We start from the raw sequence: 27,274 nt of genomic DNA on the forward strand, positions 1-27,274 counted from the left end.
GCTCTAAGAGCAATGAAGCTTTATTCAAGGTGTATATATTTGTGTACACGCACGCTTCTTCAGACACTTAATTGGATGACGTGTGCATGCACACAAAAGCTTATACCTTTAATAAAATTTTGTTGGTCTTAAAGGTGCCACTGAATTCAAAAGTATGTTCCGCTGTTTAGACCAACATGGCTACGCACCTGAAACTATTTATACCTTGAGCCAGTCTGCAGTGCCTAAGTGCAGTGGACTCTTCTCTGGGAGAACCGGGTTTGATTCCCCACTCCTCCACATACAGCTTGGGAAAGGCCTTGGATTAGCCATAGCTATCACAGGAGTTGTCCTTGAAAGGGCAGCTTCTGTGAGAGCCCTCTAAGCTCCACCCACCTCACAGGGCATCTGTTGTGGGGGGAGAAGATATAGGAGATTGTAAGCCACTCTGAGTCTCTAACTCAGAGAGAAGGGTGGGGTATAAATCTGCAGACGACTTTTTCTTCTTTAGGGTGACCCCATACGTAAGGACATCAGAGTAGCCGTGTTGGATCAGGCCAACGACCCACCCAGTCCAACACTCTGCATCACAAAGTGGCCAACCCACCCCCCCCAGGCATCAGCAGGTCCATCAGTGTGGCCAGGACACTAGAAGCTCTCCTACTGTTGCCCCCCGTCCCAAGCACCAAGAATACAGAGCATCACTGCCCCAGACAGAGAGTTCCATCTATACCCTGTGGCTAAGAGCCACTGATGGACCTCTGCTCTAGATGTTTCTCCAATCCTTCTTGAAGCAGTCTGTGAATGTAGCTGCCACCACATCCTGTGGTAGTGAATTAACATATGAACGTATGAAACTGCCATTTACTGAATCAGACCCTCCTGGGTCCATCAAAGTCACTCTTGTCTACTCAGACTGGCAGCGGCTCTCCAGAATCTCAAGCTGAGGTTTTTCACGCCTACTTGCCTGGATCCCTTTTAGTTGGAGATGCCGGGGATTGAACCTGGGATCTTCTGCTTACCAAGCAGATGCTCTACCACTGAGCCACAGCCACATTCATGGCTCTCCAGGGTCTCAAGCTGAGGTTTTTCACGCCTACTTGCCTGGGCCGTTATAGTTGGAGATGCCGGGGACTGAACCTGGCAGCTTCTGCTTACCAAGCAGATGCTCTACCACTGAGCTACAGTCCCATTCATGGCTCTCCAGAGTCTCGAGCTGAGGTTTTTCACGCCTACTTGCCTGGACCCTTTTTAGTTGGAGATGCCGGGGATTGAACCTGCGACCTTCTGCTTACCAAGCAGATGCTCTACCACTAAGCCACAGTCCCATTCATGGCTCTCCAGAGTCTCGAGCTGAGGTTTTTCACGCCTACTTGCCTGGACCCTTTTTAGTTGGAGATGCCGGGGATTGAACCTGGGACCTTCTGGTTACCAAGCAGATGCTCTACCACTAAGCCACAGTCCCATTCATGGCTCGCCAGGGTCTCAAGCTGAGGTTATTCACACCTTCTAGCCTGGACCCTTTTTAGTTGGAGATACTGGAGATTGAACCTGGGACCTTCTGCTTCCCAAGCAGATGCTCTACCACTGAGCCACAGCCCCATTCATGGCTCACCAGGGTCTCCAGCTGAGGTTATTCATGCCTTCTTGCCTGGACCCTTTTGAGTTGGAGATGCCGGGGATTGAACCTTGGACCTTCTGCTTCCCAAGCAGATGCTCAACCACTGAGCCACAGCCCCATTCATGGCTCTCCAGGGTCTCGAGCTGAGGTTCTTCATGCCTACTTGGCTGGACCCTTCTTAGTTGGAGATGCCGGGGACTGAACCTGGGACCTTCTGCTCACCGAGCAGATGCTCTACCACTGAGCCGCATCCCCTCCTTGCGTCTCTCCAGGGTCTCAAGCTGAGGCTTTTCATGCCTACCTGCCTGGACCCACTTTAGTTGGAGATGCTGGGGATTGAACCTGGGACCTTCTGCTTCCCAGGCAGATGCTCTACCACTGAGCCACAGCCCCATCCATGGCTCTCCAAGGTCTCAAGCTGAGGTTTTTCACGCCTACTTGCCTGGACCCTTTTTTAGTTGGAGATGCCAGGGATTGAACCTGGGACCTTCTGCTTCCCAAGCAGCTGCTCTACCACTGAGCCACAGCCCCTTCCCTAAATCCCATGTTATTCCACGTGAATTCCTTGGTGGCTTCCCTTCCAAGTTCCAACCGGGGATGGCCCTGCATAGCTTCCGAGATCTAATGAGATCAAGGTAGTCCAGAACAGCCAGGTCAGGGTAGCCTTTGCTAGAGGCAGCAAATGTATCATTTTAGCCGCACGGTATTTCATCAGGCCCAAAACAAAGGCAGGAGGCATTCCTCATCAAGGCAGGAACTGAACAACGCTGGGCAGACAACTGAAGTGGGGGAGAGGGAATCTGCCAGACCGTGGCCAGCGCCGCTTATTAGCATTCTAACCTTGTGCGGGGACACGGGCGAATACTACATAATGTCATTGCAAAGCGTATTAGATTCTAGGACGGCTGCCCAAATCAGGAACAAACCAATCGTTGGCAGAGCAGAACTAAGGAAGCTGGCTTGCTGCACCAGAGAGGATAACTTTATGAGGAGAGACCAGACGGATATCAGCCAGTATCATAATGCCCTGATATAAATCGATGGTGCGGTCTCATTTGGAATACTGTGCGCAGTTCTGGTCACCGCACCTCAAAAAGGATATTATAGCATTGGAGAAAGTGCAGAGAAGGGCAACTAGAATGATTAAAGGGTTGGAACACTTTCCCTATGAAGAAAGGTTAAACCGCTTGGGGCTCTTTAGCTTGGAGAAACGTCGACTGAGGGGTGACATGATAGAGGATTACAAAATAATGCATGGGATGGAGAAGGTAGAGAAAGAAGTCCTTTTCTCCCTTTCTCACAATGTAAGAACTCGTGGGCATTCGATGAAATTGCTGAGCGGTCGCGTTAAAACGGATAAAAGGAAGTCCTTCTTCACCCAAAGGGTGATTAACATGTGGAATTCACTGCCACAGGAGGTGGTGGCGGCTACAAGCATAGACAGTTTCAAGAGGGGGTTAGATAAAAATATGGAGCAGAGGTCCATCAGTGGCTATTAGCCACAGTGTGTGTGTGTGTGTATATATATATATATATATATATATATATATGTGTGTGTGTGTGTGTGTGTGTGTGTGTGTTGTGTGTGTGTTTGTGTATATATATATAAATTATTGGCCACTGTGTGACACAGAGTGTCAGACTGGCTGGGCCGTTAGCCTGATCCAACATGGCTTCTCTTATGCTCTTATGTTCTTATGATAGCGGTTTGCGTTGGGCCCTAGTTCTATCTCCTCAACAATGCATCTGAGGGTGCATTGTTGAGGAGCAAGCAAGGGAGAGCCCCAGAAACGTGTGTGCGCATAGGGTTGCCAAGTTTCAATCAGAAAATATCTGGGGACTTTGGGGGAGGAGCCAGGAGACTTTGGGGGCAGAGCCAGACTTTCCCATTTCCAAAATAAATGCATAAAAATACAGCAGTGCATTTCACCTGAATAGTCATCCTTTCCTCATCCCCCAATAGCTGTAATTCTATTAAATGAAAGTGCAAACGCACAAAAAGCAGCCAAAATGCACAGTTTGCAAGCTCACATTTTTGTGATCTCCCTGGGGTTTTACTCACAGGAACTGCTGTTCTTCAGCCTAACCCAGACAAAAGAGAGAGAGGTGGAGTTTTCCTCCATCTCATCAACAGGCTCCTTTTTTTTTTCCAGATTTAAGAATTTTATTAACAACTACAAAAGAAAACATAAAAAAACGTACAATAACAAGAAAAAAGAAAAAAAAAAAGAAAAAAATATATAAATATATATATACATATATTATTGTACCAACATACATCATCTGATGGAGCGAATTGACTGAAACTAATACAAATAATGTTATTCTATCCATTCAAAACCCAATTGGATTCCAAGTTTTCTTACACTCTTCTACGTTGCCTTCTTTCAACCTGTGGGTTAGCATATCCATTTCTGCTGCATCCAGCAGTTTAAACATGAATTCCTTTTTATTCAGTATTTGAGACGTTTTCCAATATTTAGCATATAGAATCCTTGCTACAGTAATGATATGGAGTAATAACTTTTTCGATTTTTTAGGTAAGGAGATTTTACAAATATTCAATAAGTATAATTCTGGTACGTGAGAAATTCTCAATTTTAAAATCTTTTGGCACCAGAGCGATATTTGCATCCAATATTTTTTGGCCAGACCACACTTCCACCACATATGGAATAGAGAGCATTTCACTTTACCACACTTCCAACACTTGTCGGAAGTGTTCGGAAAGGCTCTAGAAAGCTTTTCCGGAGTAAAATACCATCGGTGAGCCATTTTGTATAAGTTTTCTTTAAACAGGGAGGACCTTGTCAGTTTCAGATTTTCCTTCCATATTTTCTCCCATTCATTTAATTCAATATTATAGCCAAAATCTTGCATCCATTTAACCCAATTTTCTTTTACACTTTCATCTTGCATTTTCAAGTCTAATAACCAATTATAAATTCTAGAAATAAGTTTCCGATCTGATTCCAGTATAATACAGTCGAATTCATTCGACGGGCTACTATATAAAGGCTCTGTAAACAATGCAAAACAAGCACACACACACACACACACTCTTACTGAAAGACTTCTGAAAAGTACAGGGGCTGTGCGTTTGTTCTCTCTCTCTCTCTCTCACACACACACACACACACACTTACTGGCTTGGTTCCTCCACAAGGATATCTGAAAACTACAAAGGACTATACTGCTCTGCTGCTGACCCTTCCCCATGAAGCACTTCCTGCTCAAATTTAAAGGCGCACACACACACATTTTAAAAGGAACCTGTTTGCAGGTTTCTAAACCTGCCAGAGATCTAGAGGTACATGGCGGCTGTGGGAGTGGGGCTTCCCCCACCACTGGCCAGCTGGCTGGGTGGAGCCTATAAAACCACTGGGACCTGGAACCTAGGGATTGGGAAGCCTATGTGTGCATGAGCCTGCACAGAAGAGACAGTCAACCATAATACACAGGGGTGAAAAGAAGAGGAACCGGAACATAAAATTAATCACTGGGGCGGGAAGAGTAAAATGCAGACCTTTGTTTAAATCTAAAAAAAAAATAGTTTCAGAGGGCAGCCGGATAGGTTTGAAGCTCCAGTTTGGAGAGTCAGTTTGGTGTAGTGGTTAAGTGGTTAAGTGCGAGGACTCTTATCTGGGAGAACCGGGTTTGATTCCCCACTCCTCCACTTGCAGCTGCTGGAATGGCCTTGGGTCAGCCATAGCTCTCTTATCTGGGAGAACCAGGTTTGATTCCCACTCCTCCACTTGCACCTGCTGGAATGGCCTTGGGTCAGCCAGAGCTCTCTTATCTGGGAGAACCGGGTTTGATTCCCCCACTCCTCCACTTTTACCTGCTGGAATGGCCTTGGGTCAGCCAGAGCTCTGGAAGAGGTTGTCCTTTAAAGGGCAGCTGCTGGGAGAGCCCTCTCCAGCCCCACCCACTACACAGGGTGTCTGTTGTGGGGGGGAAGGGAATGGAGATTGTGAGCCGCTCTGAGACTCTTCAAAGTGGAGGGTGGGATATAAATCCAATATCTTCATCTACCTCACAGGGTGTCTGTTGTGGGGGAGGAAGGTAAAGGAAATTGTGAGCCGCTCTGAGAATCTTCGGAGTGGAGGGCAGGATATAAATCCAATATCTTCATCTACCTCACAGGGTAGGGTGTCTGTGACACAGAGTGTTGGACTGGATGGGCCACTGGCCTGATCCAACATGGCTTCTCTTATGTTCTTAATATATGACGTGATAACTTTTTTAAAAAAATCACTATAACAATCGACTTGACTTACACTACAATTTTCTCATTTCTATGCAGATTTATCAGAGAAGCCATGTTGGATCAGGCGTATCTGCATAGCCAATAAATTTATATCTATATGGATCAGGCCAAGAGCCCATCCAGTCCAACACTCTGTGTCACATAAGAACATAAGAGAAGCCATGTTGGATCAGGCCAATGGCCCATCCAGTCCAACACTCTGTGTCACGTAAGAGAAGCCATGTTGGATCAGGCCGATGGCCCATCCAGTCCAACACTCTGTGTCACATAAGAACATAAGAGAAGCCATGTTGGATCAGGCCAGTCCCATCCAGTCCAACACTCTGTGGCACATAAAAACATAAGAGAAGCCATGTTGGATCAAGCCAATGGCCCATTCAATCCAACACTCTGTGTCACATAAGAATATAAGAGAAGCCATGTTGGATCAGGCCAATGGCCATCCAGTCCAACACTCTGTGTCACATAAGAACATGAGAGAAGCCATGTCGGATGAGGCCAATGGCCCATCCAGTCCAACACTCTGTGTCACATAAGAACATCTGAGAAGCCATGTTGGATCAGGCCAGTGGCCCATCCAGTCCAACACTCTGTGTCACCCAATGGGTGAAACCCAGGGGCCATCAGGAGGTCCATCAGTATAGCCATAAATCCCTGCACAAGAAGATGGCCTGTCCTGAGGTTGTGCTTCTGATTCTCACTCCCAGCCTTCCACGCCTTGGAGCAGAGATGTTAGTCAGTCTGCTCAGAACCCAGTGCTTTCCTCTTCTTGGAACCAACACCTTTTCCGTTCATAGAATCATAGAGTTGAGTTGGAAAGGACCACCAGGGTCATCTAGTCCAAACCCCCTCTGCATGATGCAGGAAAGTCACAGGTACCTCCTCCTGCCCTCCTTCTCGTGATCAGCCGAGGTTTGCAGAATCAGCATCACGGTCAAATGACCTCTGTTTAAAAAGCTCCAAAAGAGAGTCGGCCACTTTCCAAGGAAGCATGTTCCACTGAGGATCTACTCTGTCAGGAAGTTCTCCCTGATGTTTAGGTGAAAACTCCTTTGATGTAATTGTCAAGCATCGATATTTCTCAATAATCGGTCTTTTGAACATATGAAGCTGCCTTATACTAAATCAGACTTTCGGCCCATCAAAGTCAGTATTGTCTGCTCAGACTGGCAGCGGCTCACCAGGGTCTCAAGCTGAGGTTCTTCACGCCTATTTGCCTGGACCTTTTTTTGGAGATGCCAGGGATTGAATCTGGGACCTTCTGCTTACCGAGCAGATGCTCTGCCCCTGAGCCACAGCCCCATTCATGGCTCTCCAGGGTCTCCAGCTGAGGTTTTTCACGCCTACTTGCCTGGACCCTTTTTAGTTGGAGATGCCGGGGATTGAACCTGGGACCTTCTGCATGCCAAGCAGATGCTCTACCACTGAGCCACAGCCCCATTCATGGCTCTCCAAGGTCTCAAGCTGAGGTTTTTCACACCTACTTGCTTGGACCCTTTTTAGTTGGAGATGCCGGGGATTGAACCTGGGACCTTCTGCTTGCCAAGCAGATGCTCTACCACTGAGCCACAGCCCCATTCATGGCTCTCCAGGGTCTCAAGCTGAGGTTCTTCACGCCTACTTGCCTGGTCCCTTTTTTGGAGATGCCAGGGATTGAACCTGGGACCTTCTGCTTCCCAAGCAGATTCTCTACCACTGAGCCACAGCCCTATTCATGGTTCCAGGGTCTCAAGCTGAGGTTCTTCACACCTACTTGCCTGGACCCTTCTTAGTTGGAGATGCTGGGGATTGAACCTGGGACCTTCTGCTTCCCAAGCAGATGCTCTACCACTGAGCCACAGCCCCATTCATGGTTCTCCAGAGTCTCAAGCTGAGGTTCTTCACGCTTAATGGCCTTGGCCCTTTTTTGGAGATGCCAGGGATTGAACTTGGGACCTTCTGCTTCCCAAGCAGATGCTCTACTACTGAGCCCCATTTATGGCTCTCCAAGGTCTCAAGCTGAGGTTTTTCACGCCTACTTGCCTGGACCCTTTTTGGAGATGCCAGGGATTGAACCTGGGACCTTCTGCTTACCAAGCAGATGCTCTACCACTGAGCCACCATCCCTCCCCAAATCAAACCAAAAGTTGCTCTATTGTTGAAACTCCATAGCTTAGCAAGGACAGGATCCTTGGAAGTAATGACGTGCACAGATTCAAATAGTTACTTTTTAGGACAGCTTCACAGGATAACATACAGATGCAATTTGAGTCATGGGTTCAAAGGCAACTACATCCTATCTCTTCTATTGCTAAGGAATGCAAGCTAATAAAAACATCTCCCTTTCTCACACTTTCTCTGAGAGCAGATAAGACCTGGCTGTGTGAATCTGGGGGAGAGGCCCATCGCACCGGTACATACAAGGCTAACCTAAACATCCTTGGGCCAGATGGTTTTATTATGCACCTTTCGGTTGTAAAGAAAGGGGAAGCAGGCTAGGGTGGTGTTCTGCTCTATGTCTTGTGGGCTCTTATGGCACACAGAAATACGTATGCTTGACAGTAATTTCAACCCGCTGGTTCTAGTCTGATCTTTTGGGGCCACATAAAATAACTCTGCACCTCCATATGACAGTAGATGGTGATAATATTACTTCTCAGTCCTCACCTCTCCAGGCTAAACATCCCCAGCTCCTTCAACATTTCCTCGTAGGACTTGGAGAGCCAGTTTGGTGTAGGGGTAAGTGTGCGGACTCTTATCTGGGAGAACCAGGTTTGATTCCCCACTTCTCCACTTGTACTTGCTGGCATGGCCTTGGGTCAGATATAGCTCTGGCAGAGGTTATCCTTGAAAGGGCAGCTGCTGTGAGTGTCCTCTCAGCCCCACCCACCTCACAGGGTGTCTGTTGTGGGGGAGGGAGATAAAGGAGATTGTGAGCCTGTGGAGAAACGCCATTTTAGTCAATGTTGGAGCTTCGTTGGGAGGGAAAACATGAAACTGCGAAGCAGGCTTGGGCCTAGCCTTCCCCTCACTCCCCCCTCCCTTCCAGAGCCAAACCAACAACGCTAGGGGAAAAGTCTCCTAGAGAGACAGGAAGTTCTTTTGTTCTCTGCATGTGAGTTAGGAGGAAGAGTTTTCAGTTCTCAGCTGCAGCTCGAAGGAAGAGGTTGCCAGTGTGGGGGCTCCTGCCTGTGCATGCGGCCTAGTCAGGAAAATGAGGCCTCCAGGCAGTAAGACCAAGTAAGTCATCCCAAAAGGCAGGGTGTGTTTAGATCAGGGACAGTAGGATGCGTTTATAACACATTTTCTTTGTCATGCTGTTTGCTGTGCGGGTGCTGTGCTGTGCTTACATGCAACTGTTTTTGTTTTGTTCTTCTTTTATTTTCTTTTTCTCTTTTAATTAAATATTTTTACTGTTTTAAATGCTGGCAGTCCATCTCTGTACCACATAGATCCCCAACCGCCTTAGACCACGCTGTTTTATAAAGGGGGCCCCGGGCAAGGGGGAAGGCATGCAGTTGGATAAGGTGCCAATCCTCCAGGGGTTCCCCAAAGAAGTGCTGAGATCTCTGTGATACCCAAGTACAGGGTGGCAGAGGACCTTGAGGCCTGGCCTCAGAGCTGGAGAGGGGGATTGGGAGTCCTGTTCCTCTCAATCTGAACCCCTAGACTGAGCAGGTGGTGGCAGCGAGCCCAAGGGGCAGGAGGAGAAATAGCTCCCTCCAGGAGTTGGCGACTCAATAGGGAGCTGACGGGACCAGGTCTGAAGGCAGAATCGGGCCGGTTCCGTCACAGAGCCGATCTGAGACTCTTGAGTGGAGGGCAGAATATAAATCCAATGTCTTCTTCTTGGTCTCCAAACCCCACACCATCTTCGTCGCCCTCCTCTGGACCCGTTCCAGCTTGATATTAACTGATCTGTTCTTTTAACTAAAATAGTTGTCTTCATTTTTTGACGATTGGATTGTTTTCTTAGAATTAGGTACATGCATGTATGTCGTTCAGGGAAAATATCAAGAGCGTTTAATCTTGTTGTTCCAGTTAAGTTGAACCATTTATAAATGCGTTTGGTGACAGCTGCTGTCTTCCTTACACAGCCCGGCAAGAACACCTCCCCAATATCCTCCACGATTAACCTGTTGAACTACTGGTGTCTCTCCACCCAGTGACTTCACATGCGTCTGCTTCAATTAGCCGGGGTTAATAAAACGGCTAAATCATCAATCAGTTTTCTCCTGCTGCTGTAAAATTAATCCTGAAAAAAATAACTTTGGAATTAATTACAGCTTTAAAATGTGTCGTGCTAAGAATTAAGCCTCCATCTGTCCCTGTGGTGAAGAATATGTACTAAAGTTGCATCGGACTAGTATTTTATAAGTATATGTGGGGGGGGGGGGGGCATGATAATGATTACATCATATCATCCGGTTTGGTGTAGTGGTTAAGTGTGCAGACTCTTATCTGAGAGAACCGGGTTTGATTCCCCACTCCTCCCCCTTGCAGCTGCTGGAATGGCCTCGGGTGAGCCAGAGCTCTCGCAGAGCTGTCTTTGAAAGGGGAGCTTTTGTCAGAGCTCTCTCTCTGCCCCACCCACCTCGCAGGGTGTCTGTTGTGGGGGAAGAAGATATAGGAGGTTGTAAGCTGCTCTGACACTCTGATCCAGGGCGGGGTATAAATCTATATTCTTCTTCTAAATCTACATTCTTCTTCTTCCTCCTCCTCTTCCTCTTCCCCCTCTTCCTCCATAATAATTCAAAACCTGAATGATGAAAGGTTAGTTTGGGACTTTCCAGCTGAAGAAGAAGAAGACCGTAGATTTATACCCTGCCCTTCTCTCTGAATCAGAGTGGCTTCCAATCTCCTATATCTTCTCCCCCCACAACAGACAGCCTGTGAGGTGGGTGGGGCTGAGAGTGTTTGATTCCCCACTCCTCCGCTTGCAGTGGGTGTTTGATTCCCCATTCCTCCGCTTGCAGTGGGTGTTTGATTCCCCATTCCTCCGCTTGCAGTGGGTGTTTGATTCCCCATTCCTCCGCTTGCAGTGGGTGTTTGATTCCCCATTCCTCCACTTGCTGCTGCTGGAATGGCCTTGGGTCAGCCATGGCTTCCTGTCTTGCTGCTCTCGAACATCTGGCGTTTACTGTATGCGGCTCTCATATTAAGCAAGTTTGGCCACCCCTGTTCTCTGGCATCGTTCTGATAAGGATGTAGGAGGAAAAGAACAGCAAAGGACGGACCAGCTCCTCCACCTGCGTAGTCGTCCTCCAGTTCTATCTCTTTCTTCCTCGACTTGCTGAATGTGAAACTGAGACTGGACTTAACTGCGTGGATTTCCTGCTCTCTCCCCACCCAACCCGATTCCACCAGAACTGCCGCCGATTCAGAATCTTTCATTTGGGAGGGGAGGGGAGGGGAGAGATTAAATCCCAGCAGCTCCTTTGAGACCAGTAAGATATTTGGCATCTTTTATATGACCTTTATTATAGCAAACTGTTATGTTACATTTAGGAGGAGGAAGAGAAGAATGCAGATTTATACCCCGCCCTTCTCTCTGAATCAGAGACTTAGAGCGGCTCCCAAAAATAATCCCCTATATCTGCTCCCCCCACAACAGACACCCTGTGAGGTGGGTGGGGCTGAGAGAACTCTTACAGCACCTGCCCTTTCAAGGACAACTACTACAAGAGCTCTGGCTGACCCAAGGCCATTCCAGCAGCTGCAAGTGGAGGAGTGCGGAATCGAACCTGGTCCTCCCAGATGAGAGACGGCGCACTAAACCACTACAACAAACTGGCTCTCTTAATCAATCAATCAACATTTTATTTATATCCCGCCCTCCCCGCCGAGGCAGGCTCAGGGCGGCTCTTTAGATGAAGAAGATGAAGATATTGGATTTATATCCCGCCCTCCACTCCGAAGAGTCTCAGAGCAGCTCACAATCTCCTTTACCTTTCTCTCCCACAACAGACACCCTGTGAGGTGGGTGGGGCTGGAGAGGGCTCTCACAGCAGCTGCCCTTTCAAGGAAAACTTCTGCCAGAGCTCTGGCTGACCCAAGCCCATGCTAGCAGGTGCAAGTGGAGGAGTGGGGAATCAAACTCGGTTCTCCCTGATAAGAGTCCGCACACTTAACCACTATACCAAACTGGCTCTCCAAGATCTTTAGTTGATCTTTAGTTGATTTAGTTGATCTGACGGGTGTCCCATTGGTATTAACTGGCCTCCCCATCACCTTACTAGTGACTGTGCTGTATTGACGCATGTCAGCCTATACACTGTTGTGTTCTGTTTCCGGAGAGCCAATTAACATGCGTTGATCCAAGTTGTTGAATGTTGTACTGAGGCTCCAGAATAAAACACTGAGAGATAAAGGCTGATGAAAGTCTGAAACCGTAAGGAATCCTGGGCTGCGGTCCCTTCCTCTCTCGGAGACAAGCTGTGCTGGAGATTTGAGGACTCCACCCAAGTTGTTAAACATAAGGGAGAACAGCAGCAAGGCAATTGCCTCTGAGGAACTGTACCTTATTTCCGTGTTTCCCCGAAAATAAGACACTGTCTTATATTTATTTTTTCTCAAGAAGACACACTAGGGCTTATTTTCAGGAGATGTCTTATTTTTATTAAGTATAATACAACAATCTACATTTATTCAAACACAGTGGGGCTGGTGCTAGTGATGCGTGAACTCCTTTCCCCGAGCCGTTCGCACGTGCGCAATAGGATGCCTGTGACTGCGGTTAACACACGCGCACCCGCGCAAGTGCGAACGGCTCGGAGAAAGGAGTTGTAGCAGATAAAAGGTTTCACAGTCTTCCTTACCACTCCGCACCGAAATGCATGGCGTGGCTATGCAGATACGCTGTAAGCTCCAACATGGCTTCTCTTATGTTCTTATGTGACCCAGAGTGTTGGACTGGTTGGGCCATTGGCCCTGATCCAACAGGGCTTCTCTTATCTTCTTATGTGACACAGAGTGTTGGACTGGAGGGGCCACTGGCCTGATCCAACATGGCTTCTCTTATGTTCTTATGTGACCCAGAGTGTTGGACTGGAGGGGCCATTGGCCTGATCCAACAGGGCTTCTCTTATGTTCTTATGTGACACAGAGTGTTGGACTGGAGGGGCCACTGGCCTGATCCAACAGGGCTTCTCTTATGTTCTTATGTGACCCAGAGTGTTGGACTGGAGGGGCCACTGGCCTGATCCAACAGGGCTTCTCTTATGTTCTTATGTGACCCAGAGTGTTGGACTGGAGGGGCCACTGGCCTGATCCAACAGGGCTTCTCTTATGTTCTTATGTGACCCAGAGTGTTGGACTGGTTGGGCCATTGGCCTGATCCAACAGGGCTTCTCTTATGTTCTTATGTGACACAGAGTGTTGGACTGGAGGGGCCACTGGCCTGATCCAACAGGGCTTCTCTTATGTTCTTATGTGACCCAGAGTGTTGGACTGGTTGGGCCATTGGCCTGATCCAACAGGGCTTCTCTTATGTTCTTATGTGACCCAGAGTGTTGGACTGGAGGGGCCACTGGCCTGATCCAACAGGGCTTCTCTTATGTTCTTATGTGACCCAGAGTGTTGGACTGGTTGGGCCATTGGCCTGATCCAACAGGGCTTCTCTTATGTTCTTATGTGACACAGAGTGTTGGACTGGAGGGGCCATTGGCCTGATCCAACAGGGCTTCTCTTATGTTCTTATGTGACCCAGAGTGTTGGACTGGAGGGGCCACTGGCCTGATCCAACAGGGCTTCTCTTATGTTCTTATGTGACCCAGAGTGTTGGACTGGTTGGGCCATTGGCCTGATCCAACAGGGCTTCTCTTATGTTCTTATGTGACCCAGAGTGTTGGACTGGAGGGGCCACTGGCCTGATCCAACAGGGCTTCTCTTATGTTCTTATGTGACACAGAGTGTTGGACTGGAGGGGCCACTGGCCTGATCCAACAGGGCTTCTCTTATGTTCTTATGTGACACAGAGTGTTGGACTGGAGGGGCCATTGGCCTGATCCAACAGGGCTTCTCTTATGTTTCTTATGTTCTTAACTCGCCTTCAGAGCTAAAATGACTCAGCTGAGGCTATTGTAATTTGGTCGTGTTATGAAAGGACAAGAGTCACTAGGAAAGACTGTTTGTGTCTCAAGGAGTCTCCATGGAATGGTCAGACTCTGACTCCTTCCTTGAGCCAGTTTGGTGTGGTGCTGAAGTGTGCGCACTCTTATCTGGGAGAACCGGGTTTGATTCCCCATTCCTCCACTTGCACCTGCTGGAATGGCCTTGGGTCAGCCAGAGCTCTCTTATCTGGGAGAACCGGGTTTGATTCCGCACTCCTCCACTTGCAGCTGCTAGCATGGCCTTGGGTCAGCCATAGCTCTCTTATCTGGGGGAACCGGGTTTGATTCCGCACTCCTCCACTTGCAGCTGCTAGCATGGCCTTGGGTCAGCCAGAGCTCTCTTATCTGGGAGAACCGGGTTTGATTCCCCATTCCTCCACGTGCACCTGCTGGAATGGCCTTGGGTCAGCCAGAGCTCTCTTATCTGGGAGAACCGGGTTTGATTCCCCATTCCTCCACTTGCAGCTGCTAGCATGGCCTTGGGTCAGCCATAGCTCTCTTATCTGGGAGAACCGGGTTTGATTCCGCACTCCTCCACTTGCAGCTGCTAGCATGGCCTTGGGTCAGCCAGAGCTCTCTTATCTGGGAGAACCGGGTTTGATTCCGCACTCCTCCACTTGCAGCTGCTAGCATGGCCTTGGGTCAGCCAGAGCTCTCTTATCTGGGAGAACCGGGTTTGATTCCCCACTCCTCCACTTACAGGTGCTGGAATGGCCTTGGGTGAGCCATACCTCTCTTATCTGGGAGAACGGGGTTTGATTCCCCAGTCCTCCACTTGCAGCTGCTGGAATGGCCTTGGGTCAGCCAGAGCTCTCTTATCTGGGAGAACCGGGTTTGATTCCCCACTCCTCCACTTGCAGCTGCTGGAATGGCCTTGGGTCAGCCAGAGCTCTCTTATCTGGGAGAACCGGGTTTGATTCCCCACTCCTCCACTTGCAGCTGCTGGAATGGCCTTGGGTCAGCCAGAGCTCTCTTATCTGGGAGAACCGGGTTTGATTCCCCATTCCTCCACTTGCACCTGCTGGAATGGCCTTGGGTCAGCCAGAGCCCTCTTATCTGGGAGAACCGGGTTTGATTCCCCATTCCTCCACTTGCAGCTGCTAGCATGGCCTTGGGTCAGCCATAGCTCTCTTATCTGGGAGAACCGGGTTTGCTTCCGCACTCTCCACTTGCAGCTGCTAGCATGGCCTTGGGTCAGCCATAGCTCTCTTATCTGGGAGAACCGGGTTTGATTCCCCACTCCTCCACTTACAGCTGCTGGAATGGCCTTGGATCAGCCATACCTCTCTTATCTGGGAGAACCGGGTTTGATTCCCCAGTCCTCCACTTGCAGCTGCTGGAATGGCCTTGGGTCAGCCAGAGCTCTCTTATCTGGGAGAACCGGGTTTGATTCCCCACTCCTCCACTTGCAGCTGCTGGAATGGCCTTGGGTCAGCCAGAGCTCTCTTATCTGGGAGAACCGGGTTTGATTCCCCACTCCTCCACTTGCAGCTGCTGGAATGGCCTTGGGTCAGCCAGAGCTCTCTTATCTGGGAGAACCGGGTTTGATTCCCCAGTCCTCCACTTGCAGCTGCTGGAATGGCCTTGGGTCAGCCAGAGCTCTCTTATCTGGGAGAACCGGGTTTGATTCCCCACTCCTCCACTTGCAGCTGCTGGAATGGCCTTGGGTCAGCCAGAGCTCTCTTATCTGGGAGAACCGGGTTTGATTCCCCACTCCTCCACTTGCAGCTGCTGGAATGGCCTTGGGTCAGCCAGAGCTCTCTTAACTGGCAGAACCGGGTTTGATTCCCCACTCCTCCACTTACAGCTGCTAGCATGGCCTTGGGTCAGCCATAGCTCTCTTATCTGGGAGAACCGGGTTTGATTCCGCACTCCTCCACTTGCAGCTGCTAGCATGGCCTTGGGTCAGCCATAGCTCTCTTATCTGGGAGAACCGGGTTTGATTCCCCACTCCTCCACTTACAGCTGCTGGAATGGCCTTGGTTCCAGAGATCTCTTATCTCGGAGAACCGGGTTTGATTCCCCCACTCCTACACTTGCAGCTACTGGAATGGCCTTGGATCAGCCGTAGCTATTGCAGGAGTTGTCCTTGAAAGGGCAGCTGCTGTGAGAGCCCTCTCAGCCCCACCCACCTCACATGGTGTCTGTTGTGGGGGGAGAGAAGATATAGAAGATTGTGAGCCGCTCTGAGTCTCTGATTCAGAGAGAAGGGTGGGGAATAAATCTGCTGTCTTATTATTATTGTTAATCTCCTTTTGGATATCTTGGTTGCAGTCTTCCTTTTGTTTGATCACGGAGCCGAGGAACAGAATTTTTTGTTTTGTTTTTTTAAATTCAATTTTTTCATCCTCCACCTGTTGAAATCTTACTCGCAAGCATATTTCTGGAATAGGTCAACCTTAGCCTTGACGGATATTAAAGTTGGAACTATTCAAGGGTGTTTGTGAGACGCCTCATGTTATATCCTCCTCCTACCTCTCCCTCTGCAATTAAGGACGGACTGACCCCACACCGAACCGTGAAAATAGTGGCAAAAAAACGAGACGAAGACAGAGCCGTAATGAGGAAGTTTCAGTCTTCATTCTGCGATGATGGCTTTGAGCTTTAACATCTCTTGAATTGACTATATTCACATCGGGTTCTTTGAAAAACAACAACACGTTGCTAAGAAGCCTTCCACTCCATTAAGACCTTGCAAGGGGCACCAAGGGGCATTACTTTTAACTATATGCATGTTTGAAGAACAAAATTTGAGCCCAGGGGCACCTGTAAGACCCAACGAAGTTTTATTCAAGGTATAAGACATGGGAAGACAAAATAGGAATAACAAGCTAAATTTATATGGTCAACGTTTGGGGGGGACTTAATTAAGGCGGGGGAACGGCGAAGTAATAAATACGTCAAAATAGGAGAGAAGTGTGTAGAAGTCTCCTTCCTCATTCCCACAATGACACCCCTGGCCGAAGAGTTAATTCAGCCCTGCCAAGAGATTAGGGTTGCCAAGTCCAATTCAAGAAATATCTGGGGGATTTGGGGGTGAAGCCAGGAGACTTTGGGGGTGGAGCCAGGAGAACGTAAGAACATAAGAAGAGAAGAGAAGCCATGTTACATCAGGCCAATGGCCCATCCAGTCCAACACTCTGTCACACAGTGGCAAAAATTTTTTGTGGCTAATAGCCACTGATGGACCTCTGCTCCATATTTTTATCTAAACCCCTCTTAAAGGTGGCTATGCTTGTGGCCGCCGCCACCTCCTGTTGCAGAGACTTTGGGGGTGGAGCCAGGAGACTTTGGGGGGTGGAGCCAGGAGCAAGGTTGTGACAAGCACAATTGAACTCCAAAGGGAGTTCCAGACATCACATTTAAACACCTTCTCTCCACTGGAAATAATGAAGGATAGGAGCACCTTTGGGGGGGGGCTCATAGAATTGGACCCCCTGGTCCAATCCTATTGAAACTTGGAGGGTACTTTGAGGAGAGGTATTGGATCCTAAGCTGAAAATTTGGTGCCTCTAGCTCAAACAACAGCCTCCCCAGAGCCCCAGATACCCGTGGATCGATTCTCCATTCTACCCTATGGGAACCGGTCTCCCTAGGGAATAATGGGGTGCCCAGCAGACATTTCCCTCCCCCCTCACCTGCTTTCTGATGACCCTGAAGCGGGGGGAGGGCCTCCAAACCGGGGGTTCCCCTGTCCCCACCTGGGGATTGAGAAAATATACACAACCGCACGGTTATAGTGACCAAATAATGAAATAATATTGATAATCTCAAAATATAGCAATAACAAAACTAGGAGTCCCGTTGCGCAGGGGGTCGACTTGAAATTCCTGCTTCGTTCACACTTCATGCAAGGGGTGCTCCATACAAATCAGTTCAAAAAGTCCAGTTCAGACCAAAATCAATATGGGGGTATTCATACAACGTTCAGTGACTGCAAAGTAATAAATATTTCATAGGGACACAAAGTGTTTCCAAAACAACTTTAAAGACATATGAACATATGAAGCTGCCTTATACTGAATCAGACCCTTGGTCCATCAAAGTCAGTATTGTCTACTCAAGACTGGCAGCAGTTCTCTGGGGACTCAAGCTGAGGTTTTTCACACCTATTTGCCTGGACCATCTTTAGTTGGAGATGCTGGGGATTGAACCTGGGACCTTCTGGTTACCAAGCAGATGCTCTACCACTGAGCCACAGCCCCATTCATGGCTCTCCAGGGTCTCCAGCTGAGGTTTTTCACACCTACTTGCCTGGACCCTCTTTAGTTGGAGATGCTGGGGATTGAACCTGGGACCTCCTGCTTCCCAAGCAGATGCTCTACCACTGAGCCACAGCCCCATTCATGGCTCTCCAGGATCTCAAGCTGAGGTTTTTCACACCTACTTGCCTGGACCCTTTTTAGTTGGAGATGCCGGGGATTGAACCTGGGATCTTCTGCTTATCAAGCAGATGCTCTACCACTGAGCCACAGCCCCATTCAGGGCTCTCCAGGGTCTCAAGCTGAGGTTTTTCACACCTACTTGCCTGGACCCTTTTTTAGTTGGAGATGCCGGGGATTGAACCTGGGACCTTCTGCTTCCCAAGCAGATGCTCTACCACTGAGCCACCGTCCCTCCCCTACGTGCACTACGCTCAGTCTTTATTTAGCCACCTGGGGATTGGCAACCCTACAAGAGATGGAAAGGAAATAAAGATGAGAAAATCTGCACAGCTCCCTCTCTGACTAAGTTTTGTTTGACACTAGAAATTCTTTACCTCATGAGTAATTTCAACAGTTTTTTCCAAACCATTAAGACGAAAACAGGTTTTACATATACCAGGCTGTCTAAAAAAGGCAGGTGAGACCATACAGAGATTATGAAACATTCATTTAAAAAAACCAAGAAATGTCAGAAAGGAACATCCATATGTCAAGTGTGAAGTCTGAGCTTGGCAGAGCTAAGGAAAAAAAGAAATATTTGGGTTGGTTTTCTTTCACACGCAAGAGAGGAAGATTTCTTAACACACTCACCCATCGCGTGTCTTTGGATTCAAGCGTTCTTAACAGCTGAGAAGTTTTACACCCGAACATTAACAGATTTAAACAAAACGGCAGAAAACCGTAACAAGAAATTAAAGGGAGCGCAAACAATGCTCAACAAGCTTTTGTATTCTGTAAGAGGAGAGGATCTAAGTCTACACCAAACCAGGCCCTTTAAAAAAGGAATTTCCTGACCGTTAGAGCGTTCCCTCAGTGGAACAGGCTTCCTCAGGAGGTGGTGGGCTCTCCTTAGTTGGAGGTTTTTAAACAGAGGCTAGATGGCCCTCTGACAGCAATGAAGATCCTGTGAATTTAGGAAAAGGAAAGGTCCCCTGTGCAAGCACCAGTCGTTTCCACCTCTGGGGTGACGTTGTTTTCACAACGTTTTCACGGCAGACTTTTTATGGGGTGGTTTGCCATTGCCTTCCCCAGTCATCTACGCTTTCCCCCCAGCAAGCTGGAGACTCATTTTACCTTCACAACATTTTCATGGCAGACTTTTTACGGGGAGGTTTGCTATTGCCTTCCCCAGTCATCAACGCTTTCCCCCCCAGCAAGCTGGGTCCTCATTTTACCTTCGCAATGTTTTCACGGCAAACTTTTTATGGGGTGGTTTGCCACTGCCTTCCCCAGTCCTCTACGCTTCCCCCCCACCACCAGCAAGTTGGGTACTCATTTTACCAACCTTGGAAGGATGGGAGGCTGAGTCAACCTCGAGCCAGCTACCTAAAAACCCAGCTTCCACTGGGGATCGAACTCAGGTCGTGAGCAGAGCTTAGGACTGCAGTACTGCAGCTTTAAGGGGAGGTATTTGTGAGTTTCCTACATCGTGCAGGGGGTGGGACTAGATGGCCCTGAAGGTCCAACTGTATGATTCTATGATTACCAAGTACAAATGATGGGATGGGACATCCAAGGAACAGTACAACAGGGTTTGGACTACAGATATCTGAACGTGGCAGGTGAGGTTCAATGTGGCCAAGTGCAAAGTAATACACATTGGGGCCAAGAATCCCAGCTACAAATACAAGTTGATGGGGTGTGAACTGGCAGAGACTGACCAAGAGAGAGATCTTGGGGTCGTGGTAGATAACTCACTGAAAATGTCAAGATAGTGTTTGATTGCAATCAAAAAGGCCAACGCCATGCTGGGAATTATTAGGAAGGGAATTGAAAACAAATCAGCCAGAATCATAATGCTCCAGTATAAATCGATGGTGCGGTTTCATTTGGAATACTGTGTGCAATTCTGGTCACCGCATCTCAAAAAGGATATTATAGCATTGGAAGAAGTGCAGAAAAGGGCAACTAGAATGATTAAAGGTTTGGAACACTTTCCCTTTAAAATGCTTCGAGCTCTTTAACTTGGAGAAACGTCGACTGCGGCGTGACATGACCGCAGGTTTACAAAATTATGCATGGGATGGAGAAAGTAGAGAAAGAAGTATTTTTCTCCCTTTCTCACAATACTAGAACTCATGGACATTCAATGAAATTGCTGAGCAGTCAGGTTAGAACGGATAAAAGGAAGTACTTCTTCACCCAAAGAGTGATTAACACGTGGAATCCACTGCTGCAGGAGATGGTGGCGGCTACAAGCATAGCCAGCTTCAAGAGGGGTTTGGATAAAAATATGGAGCAGAGGTCCATCAGTGGCTATTAGCCACAGCATATTGTTGGAACTGTCTGGAGCAGTGATGCTCTGTATTCTTGGTGCTTGTGGGGGGGGGGGGCAGCAAAGTGGAAGGGCTTCTAGACCCGCTGGTGGACCTCCTGATGGCACTTGGGGGGTTTTTGGCCACTGTGTGACACAGAGTGTTGGACTGGATGGGCCATTGGCCTGATCCAACATGGCTTCTCTTATGTTCTTATGTGACACAGAGTGTTGGACTGGATGGGCCATTGGCCTGATCCAACATGGCTTCTCTTATGTTCTTATGTCTAGAGCAAGTGATGCTCTATATTCTTGGTGCTTGTGGGGGGGGGCAGCAAAGTGGAAGGGCTTCTAGACCCACTGGTGGACCTCCTGATGGTCCCTGGGTTTTTTGGCTCTGCGTGACACAGAGTGTTGGATTGGATGGGCCATTTGCCTGATCCATCATGGCTTCCCTTATGTTCTTATGTGACACAGAGTGTTGGACTGTATGGGTCATTGGCTTGATGCAACAGGGCTTCTCTTATGTTCTTATGTTCTTATTCCGGGTAGCCCTATTCACCTGTGCAAAAAAGTCCCCTTGAATGATTCCATTTTGCATAGTGTGCAGAAAGCCAGGAGAATGGGAGCCTTCCTCGTCCTTCCACGTAGATGCAAAGATGCCCAGAAGACAAGACAAATACCAGTGGTAGGTGACAGTATCACCACCTGAGACGTGTGTGTCAGGTAAGACAGAAGCCTTTCCTCCTGATCTGGATGGCCCAGGCTAGACTGATCTCATCAGATCTCAGAAGGTAAGAAGGGTCAGCTCTGGTTAGTCCTCAGGTGGTTGACAACCAAGGAAGTCCAGGGTCGCTACACACGGGGAGCCGATAGCAGGCCACCTATATCTGTCTCTGTCTTGATAGCCCTAGGTCAGGATTGTCGAACCCATGAGGGTCAAATCTGATATAAATGAGACCTTGTCGGGCCACGCCATGTATGTCATAAAACGTAATGCCAGGTAGCAGAGATATAAAGTTTATAAACGACACAGACCAACACAATCAAAAATCTTTTAAAAACTTAAAACGTGCGTAAAAGCTTGGCACTCTTGCAATACTTTGTTTATGTAACAGCCTCTGATAACTGACACCTCTTGCTCTGAATGGTTGCATCAAAATCTGGAGACAGTGTCTGGCCTGTAGCAATCTCAAGTATGCTGTTCAGGTGTTGTTCAGGTGTGTGTCTGTAAGTTGCAAATTTACTTTCCCGCATTGTGCAGGGGGTTGGACTCCATGACTCTGACGGGGTCCCTTCCAGTTCTACGGTTTTATGATTTATTGACATTCGTTACAGAGCTTAAGATCCAGGGGAAAACAGGAAATGGCTGGGCATCGTGAGCTTTTTTAAGTAAGGAGCTTCATGTGCTTGTCAGCCAATGGAGAAAATAGAGGCTTTGCTCTGTAGCGTCTGTGCGATTGAGCAAGCCTGGCAAGGCAAACTGTGATGCAGAAGGAAGCAAGAGAGAGGGAGAAGGAAGCAAATGACAGCCAGTTGCTTGGGGGCCTGATAGGAGCCCTCCAGGGGCATGATCCGGCTCTCAGGCTGCATGTTTGACACCCCTGCCCTAGGTGGTCACCAGAGGTCACCATCAACCTGATGGCACTTTTTACCCCCAAATCTTGAGATTCCCATGTGTGAGAAAGTGAGGCATACAGAATGTTTAACAGTGAATCAAACATTCCTGCCCCCACCCAAATCACGCCCACTATGAAGAATACAAATGATAAAGCAGAAGTACAGTCTGGGGAAATGAAATCTGAGATCCACAATGACATTCCTCTTTCCACTTGTTGACTGAGGTGCCTTTCACCAGGGAAAATCATAATTATGATCCAACCCTCTAACTGCACTGCACGCTGGAGATATTCAGAACATAAGAGAAGCCATGTTGGATCAGGCCAATGGCCCATCCAGTCCAACACTCTGTGTCACACAGTGGCCAAAAACCCCAGGTGCCATCAGGAGGTCCATCAGTGGAACCAGGACACTAGAAGTCCTCACACCGTTGCGCCTCCCAAGCACCAAGAATACAGAGCATCACTGCCCCAGACATAAGAGAAGCCATGTTGGATCAGGCCAATGGCCCATCCAGTCCAACACTCTGTGTCACAGAGTGGCCAAAAAACCCAAGTGCCATCAGGAGGTCCATCAGTGGGACCAGGACACTAGAAGTCCTCACACCGTTGCCCCTCCCAAGCACCAAGAATACAGAGCATCACTGCCCCAGACAGAGAGTTGCAACAATACACTGTGGCTAATAGCCACTGATGGACCTCTGTTCCATATGTTGATCCAATCCCCTCTTGAAGCTGTCTATGCTTGCAGCGCCACCACCTCCCTTTGCAGTGAATTCTACGTGTCAATCACACTTTGGGGGAAGAAGGACTTCCTTTTATCCGTGCTAACCCGACTAGCAATTTCATGGAGTGCCCACGAGTTCTTGTATTGTGAGAAAGGGAGAAAAGGACTTCTTTCTCTACCAAAGTCTTCCAAAGTGCAACACAAAGATCAACCCTTCTTCTCTTCCGCAGAAGTGATGTCGCACAGTGCATCAAAATAGAAAACTACACAAAACACACTAGAACTTTTTCAGCCGGCTTTCCGTTTCAGTCGTAGATAACGATTTGAGAAAGAAACAGGCTGAAGAAACTGAATACAGATGAAAGCCATCGGCTAGCATCAATGTCTCCTCGAAGGCAAGAAAAGGAAAGGAGGGATTTCACTGAGCAAGACCCCGGAAACTGAAAGAATAACGATGCTGCAGAATTTTTAGCCTGTGCTAGTTCCATCAATCACAAATACCGACAAACAAGGAGAGACGGTTGCATAAGTGGCATCGTTTGCGCGCCGCACATGGACGTTCCACACAAACCCTCTCAAACCTTAAGGAGATCTGATGAGGTAATCAGGGAAGGAAGAGCTCATGTTTCGTGGCCTGCGTTCTGTGAGGAAGGTTTATAAATTATGTATACCCCAAAGTGGGAGGGCAGGGAAGACAAGCAATGGGATATGATCCAAAACCCTTGTGTGTTTAGGGATATTTTTGTGCGTGTGATGATGACTGGGGTATTAACGTGCTCCATGAATATTCATAAACATATATTTTTTTTAGACTATCCATGCGTGCGCACGTACCTTTAACAAATGGTTAAAGTGCTGATAAATCTATTCCCAGAACACAATCATGAAGATATCAACATATGAGCATATGAAGCTGCCTTCTACTGAGTCAGACCCTCAATCCATCAAAGTCAGTATTGTCTACTCAGACTGGCAGCGGCTCTCCAGGGTCTCAAGCTGAGGTTCTTCACACCTACTTGCCTGGACCCTTTTTAGTTGGAGATGCCAAGGATTGAACCTGGGATCTTCTGCTTACATATGAACATATGAAGCTGCCTTATACTGAATCGGACCCTGGGTCCATCAAAGTCACTATTGTCTACTCAGACTGGCAGCAGCTCTCGAGGACCTCAAGCTCAGGTTTTTCACGCCTACTTGCCTGGACCCTCTTTAGTTGGAGATGCCGGGGATTGAATCTGTGGCCTTCTGCTTACCAAGCAGATGCTCCACCACTGAGCCACAGCCCCATTCATGGCTCTCCAGGGTCTCAAGCTGAGGTTTTTCACACCTACTTGCCTGGACCCTTTTTAGTTGGAGATGCCGGGGATTGAACCTGGGACCTTCTGCTTACTAAGCAGATGCTCTACCACTGAGCCACAGCCCCATTCATGGCTCTCAAGGGTCTCCAGCTGAGGTTTTTCATGCCTGTTTTCCTGGACCATTTTTAGTTGGAGATGCCAGGGATTGAACCTGGGACCTTCTACTTCCCAAGCAGATGCTCCACCATTGAGCCACAGCCCCAATTATGGCTCTCCAAGGTCTCCAGCTGAGGTTCTTCACGCCTACTTGCCTGGACCCTTTTTAGTTGGAGATGCCAGGGATTGAACCTGGGACCTTCTGCTTCCCAAGCAGATGCTCCACCACTGAGCCACAGCCCCATTCATGGCTCTCCAAGGTCTCCAGCTGAGATTATTCACACCTTCTTGCCTGGACCCATTTTAGTTGGAGATGATGGGGATTGAACCTGGGACCTTCTGCTTCCCGAGCAGAAGCTCCACCACTGTGCCACAGCCCCATCCATGGCTCTCCAAGGTCTCAAGCTGAGGTTCTTCACGCCTACTTGCCTGGACCCTTTTTAGTTGGAGATGCCAGGGATTGAACCTGGGACCTTCAGCTTACCAAGCTCTGCCACTGAGCCGCCGTGCCTCCCCTAATCCAATAATAAACCGATTCACCTCTGCTTATTTGCCTAGGCCAGAGAGACAGCGATCCTTAACATCCCTGCTGAGGGAGGCAAAGAGAAAGTTGCTTGAGGTCATCTAGTGAAACTCAGGCTCAGCCAGCTCTAAGGGAAGGGCAATCCCCTTTCCTGTCCCCCCACCCCTTGTGGGAAAACCTATGGGACAGATGGCTGATGGACAACCTACTGACCACCTTCGCAGCAAGTAAAATATATGCAACAGGTCAGTGGACCCCAGTGTCCACACCTTTTGAGGTGCCCATTAAGAGTTCTTAGAAAATGGGCAGAGCCAGGTAGGGCTTTTGCCCAGCAAGTCTTCTGATTGGCCAATGGAGATTTTGATTAGCTCTGCAGAGGTTGTTTTTTTTTTTTTTTCAATTTCACTTTGGCAGCAGCTGCCACCACAGGACAAAGATTGTTACTGTGTGACTGAAGGTGAGCTGAGGCAGCCATTTTGTGGCTCATTGTACGTCCTGAGGCAGCCATTTTGTGTAGGAATTCCAAAAGTGCCCTCAGACTCAGAAAGATTGGGGAGCCCGGCCATCAGCTCTTGCTGAGTCAGGGCTCTGCAGCCTGAGCCAGGAATCTGAGGACGGGCAAAGAAACCACTGTGGTAGGCAGTGGTCAGGCCTCACAGAAAACCTGAAACTGCCTTCTACTGAATCAGACTAGTTGGTCCATCAAAATCAGTACTTACACAGAGAAGCCACTGAAATACATAAACATAAACACAATTTCAAAAGGAAGGAAGGAAGTTTAAAAATGAATAGAGCACGGCTTCCAGCCCTGAAAAACACAAAATGCCCTACAGTTTACAACAGCACTACGGATAAGATTAGAATTTCAACAGCCAATCCATATACAAAAGAAACCCCTCAGGGAAGCTCCTCCATTAGCATGCTACAGCCCAGGAAGCTCCCACAAGACAATGACTCAGCCCAAACCCCAACTGCCTGAGTAGATATAAATTACCTGCCTACCATCTTCTTCTCAATTTGACCCAGAGAGAACTCCAATTTTCTGGGTTACACCTCTGAGGATGCCAGTCACAGTTGCTCGGAAACATCAGGTCTCACAATGCCAAGACGACGGCCACACAGCCTTGAAAGTCTACAACAATCAAAAGTCAGTACTGTCTACCAGCAGTGGCTCTCCAGGGTCTCAGGCAGAGGTCTTCCATTCCACTTGCTACCTGATCCTTAACTGGAGATGCCAGGGATTGAACCTGGGACCTTTTGCATTCTCAACCACTGAGCCACAATCCCTCTGGTGAAGAAGAAGAAGAACTGCAGATTTATACCCCGCCCTTCTCTCTGAATCAGAGACTCAGAGCGGTTTACAATCCCCTTTATCTTCCTCCGCCACAACAGACACCCTGTGAGGTGGGTGGGGCCAAGGGAGCTATTCAAGGACAACTCCTACGAGAGCTCCGGCTGACCCAAGGCCATTCCAGCACCTGCAAGTGGAGGAGTGGGGAATCAAACCCGGTTCTCTCAGATAAGAGAGCTCTGGCTGACCCAAGGCTATTCCAGCAGTTGCAAGTGGAGGAGTGGGGAATCCAACCCGGTTCTCCCAGATAAGAGAGCTCTGGCTGACCCAAGGCTATTCCAGCAGTTGCAAGTGGAGGAGTGGGGAATCCAACCCGGTTCTCCCAGATAAGAGAGCTCTGGCTGACCCAAGGCCATTGCAGCAGCTGCAAGTGGAGGAGTGGGGAATCCAATCCAGTTCTCCCAGATAAGAGAGCTCTGGCTGACCCAAGGCCATTCCAGCAGCTGCAAGTGGAAGAGTGGGGGAATCCAACCCGGTTCTCCCAGATAAGAGAGCTCTGGCTGACCCAAGGCCATTCCAGCAGCTGCAAGTGGAGGAGTGGGGAATCAAACCCGGTTCTCGCAGATAAGAGAGCTCTGGCTGACCCAAGGACATTCCTGCAGGTACCAGTGGAGGAGTGGGGAATCAAACCCGGTTCTCCCAGATAAGAGAGCTCTGGCTGACCCAAGGCCAATCCAGCAGTTGCAAGTGGAGGAGTGGGGAATCAAACCCGGTTCTCTCAGATAAGAGAGCTCTGGCTGACCCAAGGCTATTCCAGCAGTTGCAAGTGGAGGAGTGGGGAATCCAACCCGGTTCTCCCAGATAAGAGAGCTCTGGTTGACCCAAGGCCATTGCAGCAGCTGCAGGTGGAGGAGTGGGGAATCCAACCCGGTTCTCCCAGATAAGAGAGCTCTGGCTGACCCAAGGCCAATCCAGCAGTTGCAAGTGGAGGAGTGGGGAATCCAACCCGGTTCTCCCAGATA

General features: G+C 48.6%; 1 long non-coding RNA gene and 3 other non-coding genes across 4 annotated transcripts in view; all 4 read right to left on the minus strand.

The window, feature by feature from the left end:
- The window catches only part of LOC132591024 (uncharacterized), a 226,366-nt gene that overhangs the window by 27,680 nt on the left and 171,412 nt on the right, over positions 1 to 27,274 (minus strand). The gene's annotated exons all lie outside the window — the stretch shown is intronic.
- Positions 7,375 to 7,446, minus strand: TRNAA-GGC (transfer RNA alanine (anticodon GGC)). The gene has a single exon. It is a non-coding gene; the product is annotated as a tRNA-Ala (tRNA).
- On the minus strand, positions 18,368 to 18,439 carry TRNAI-GAU (transfer RNA isoleucine (anticodon GAU)). The gene has a single exon. It is a non-coding gene; the product is annotated as a tRNA-Ile (tRNA).
- On the minus strand, positions 24,336 to 24,407 carry TRNAT-AGU (transfer RNA threonine (anticodon AGU)). The gene has a single exon. It is a non-coding gene; the product is annotated as a tRNA-Thr (tRNA).

This window comes from Heteronotia binoei, unplaced genomic scaffold (genome assembly GCF_032191835.1).
Source record: "Heteronotia binoei isolate CCM8104 ecotype False Entrance Well unplaced genomic scaffold, APGP_CSIRO_Hbin_v1 ptg001312l, whole genome shotgun sequence".
In the NCBI taxonomy this organism is placed as follows: Eukaryota; Metazoa; Chordata; class Lepidosauria; order Squamata; family Gekkonidae; genus Heteronotia; species Heteronotia binoei.